The sequence below is a fragment of the Pinus tabuliformis genome, chromosome 7 (assembly GCF_031772625.1).
Source record: "Pinus tabuliformis cultivar Carrire ecotype Pingquan chromosome 7, CPIR1, whole genome shotgun sequence".
Classification (NCBI taxonomy): Eukaryota; Viridiplantae; Streptophyta; class Pinopsida; order Pinales; family Pinaceae; genus Pinus; species Pinus tabuliformis.
Genome location: NC_142293.1, coordinates 1176039077 through 1176042279, shown reverse-complemented (window position 1 = coordinate 1176042279; position 3203 = coordinate 1176039077). Strand labels below are relative to the sequence as shown.

The 3203-nt window shown below is 39.5% G+C and overlaps 1 pseudogene; it reads left to right on the top strand.

The window, feature by feature from the left end:
* Nucleotides 1–230: 230 nt before the first annotated feature.
* Nucleotides 231–1718, top strand: LOC149251642 (serine/threonine protein phosphatase 2A 57 kDa regulatory subunit B' beta isoform pseudogene; annotated as a pseudogene).
* Nucleotides 1719–3203: the final 1485 nt, after the last annotated feature.

The window sequence follows — 3203 nt, the reverse complement described above, 5'->3', positions numbered from 1 at the left end:
AGAGCTTACGCATTTGCCTCCAGTAAGGGCCTACAAACGCAGAGCTTACGCATTTGCCTCCAGTAAGGGCCATATGGAGCAGAGCCGACGTCCGAATAATTATACAACAAGTAATTACCTGCAATTGATGGAGGTCTGCTGGCAAAAAGCAGATCATGAGTCTTCATAAACTCCCTTGCCATATCATGAGAAGAGATGACTAAGACGAGCTTGGAGCCGAAGTAGAGAGAATGAGGGGCCCGAATTTCACGAATTTCTTGCGTTCTTTGTTAGCTTTACGATTTGCCCCTTTGTGTTTTCAACTTAAAATTGTTTGGCTTTATCTGTCCCTGCTGGTACTTTCTGCAAGCCCAAAACTTCAACAGATGTTGCAGCATCGCCTGAGTTGGCACAATAGGCTTGTGGATGACCTTTTCCAGTTGTGGTTGTAACGGTTGGTTTTTTAGTGAAATTTATATGCTTCTAAATTGGTTCTAAGGATACACGAGACAGAGAAACAAGCAGTGGCTTGCGAATGAAGAGAAAGATCCCCATGTCTACAACCGAGGCAACACAAAACCATATAATGATCAGTCGCTGAAGCTTGTTGCTGAATATTGTGTTAGTGGTATATGCTTCTGAGCTGAGATTTGTCAGCTTGTGAAGGATTTCGTGGCACTGAACTCTGTAGTTACCCCGTTGACATCTCCAATCAAAGAGAATGATGTGATTAATGCTGAATCTGATCATTCTGCCAATGGTAGTCTAAGCCCCACTGCAAATTTACCATTGTTGAGAGATGTTCCTTGGTTTGAAAGACAGGATCTTGATTAAAAAATTGAATCTTTGCTGTCTCAAATATGATTTCTCAAACCTTAAAGAAAATATTGCAGACAAAGAGTTCAAGCGGCAAACCTTACTGGAGCTTGTTGACTATGTTCAGTATGGAGCAGGCACACTCACAGAAAGAGTTCAGGGGGAGATTGCCAAATGTTTGCTTCAAATCTTTTTCGTTCCTTGCCTCCAGCTTGCCATGAAAGTACAGGATTGGACAAATTTGACCGGGAAGAAGAAGATCCCTGTATGGATCCTGCATGGCCACATTTGCAGATAGTGTATGAACTCTTGCTGCGATATATAATTTCTGCAGATAAATATCCCAGATTAGCCAAGAGGTATATAGACCGCTTCTTTGTACAACGATTGCTCAACCTATTTGATTCTGAAGACCCTAGAGAGAGAGAGTATGCAAAAACTATATTGCATCGCATTTATGGAAAATATATGATGCATCGACCATTTATACGGAAAGCAATTAACAACATATTCTATCGATTTATTTATGAAACTGAGAGACACAATGGCATTAGTGAGCTGTTGGAAATTCTGGGTAGCATAATAAATGGTTTTGCATTACCTCTAAAAGAGGAACATAAACTCTTTTTAAGCAGAGCTCTTTTGCGTCTGCATAGCCTAAATGCCTTGCTTTCTATCATCAACAACTATCACACTGTATCACTCAGTTTGTGGAAAATGATTTCACGTTAGTGAATACTGTTATTAGGGGTCTACTAAGGTATTGGCCTGTCACAAACAGCCAAAAGGAAGTTTTGTTCCTGGGACAACTGGAGGAAGTTCTAGAAATAACGCAATCTTCTGAATTCCAGTGTTTCATGGTACCTCTGTTTCGGCAGATAGGTCGCTGCCTCAATTGCTCACATTTCCAGGTTTGTAATTGAATTTACGTAGGTTGTTTTATTTCTACATATGTACGTGTTATTGATTGGTATTATGTAACTTATGATTGATATTTTGGGTTGATAAGAAACAATGGTAAATTGAGATTTCTCATTTTTTAATTGATATTGTGGGTTGATAAGAAATAGTGACAAATTGAGATTTCTCATTTTTAAATGGTTCTTAATGTTATGTCGTTGCTCTCTTTACACTTGACAAAGCCGATTGCAAATATATAAATATAATTGCGATTCCTCCAATTGCAAATATATAAATAAATTGTTATTTCTAGATTATAATGACATTTAGCCTTATTAATGACCAATTAGAAAAAGAAATGGTAAGACTGAATTATTTTAGGTGTGAACAACAATGAAGTATTATAATTTAGTGGCCAACCCACAGAACCATATTGCATGCCAGTTCATGAATCCAGCCACCGAACTATATTGCACGACACTTCTTGAATCCAGTCACATCACGCAAGGCCAAAGACGCCACGTCACAAATGAAGGTCCCGCCACATCACGCAAGGCCAAAGATGCCATGTCACAAGGGAAGGTCCCACCGTCCTTTGCTAGTGTCAAAGCAATAAGGAAGTACGTGGAGAAGCGTAGCGACACCCACATGATTGTTTTGTCATGATAAACACAACCACGTATGGCTCACGCTGAACAACAACCTGCATGCATACCAAATGCCTTATTAAACATGCCTTATTACGTCCACCAGCGCTTTGAATCTCATGTGGTAATGGAATTCTAGTTTTATAAATTCGTCCATTCCGGTTTTGATGTCTTCTTTTTGCTTATTAAGCGCTCTTAATTGCCCCAAGAATGATCATTGTTGGTTGAATTTAAGGTCAGTCTTTTCTCTGTGTGGGCTTTTGGATACTATCAGTTGCAATGATACTAACCCCCCTAAAATCACAACTTTGACGTCAGAATCAGGCTATCCATATTGAATCCCAGGTGGGTGTGGTCCTTTCAATCGCGAAAGAGCAGTATTGTGAAGTACCATGGCTTAGAAGCTGCTAATATTTCATATTTCACGGTAAGTTTAGTTTATATTGGTTCAGGTTGGAAGCTGGTGTCAAAAAATAGAACATGGGCTGAGGTTAAACTACAACTACTATCTTAATGTACTAAAATTTCACTGTCATTTGACTTGGGGGAGTTTATCTTCAAATGTGTAACATTATGACTTGCTCCCTGGAAGCCAAGATGTTAACTAATGGCACTGGCTTACTCTCTGCTTCTGCAAATAAGAACATGAATATGAACCATAATGGTGGTGGTTCCACAAAGTTAGCTGTCAAGCTGTCAAGTGGTGGTCGAGATTTGCAAAGAAGCAAAATTCGTCAGCCTGTCCACAGACTGGACAAACATGGCACACAAAGGCATTGGCTATATGGGCTTTGGTTGCATTCATAGTATCTCTGTATATCTATCGTTCCATGAATACTGATATCATTGAAAGGAGAAACG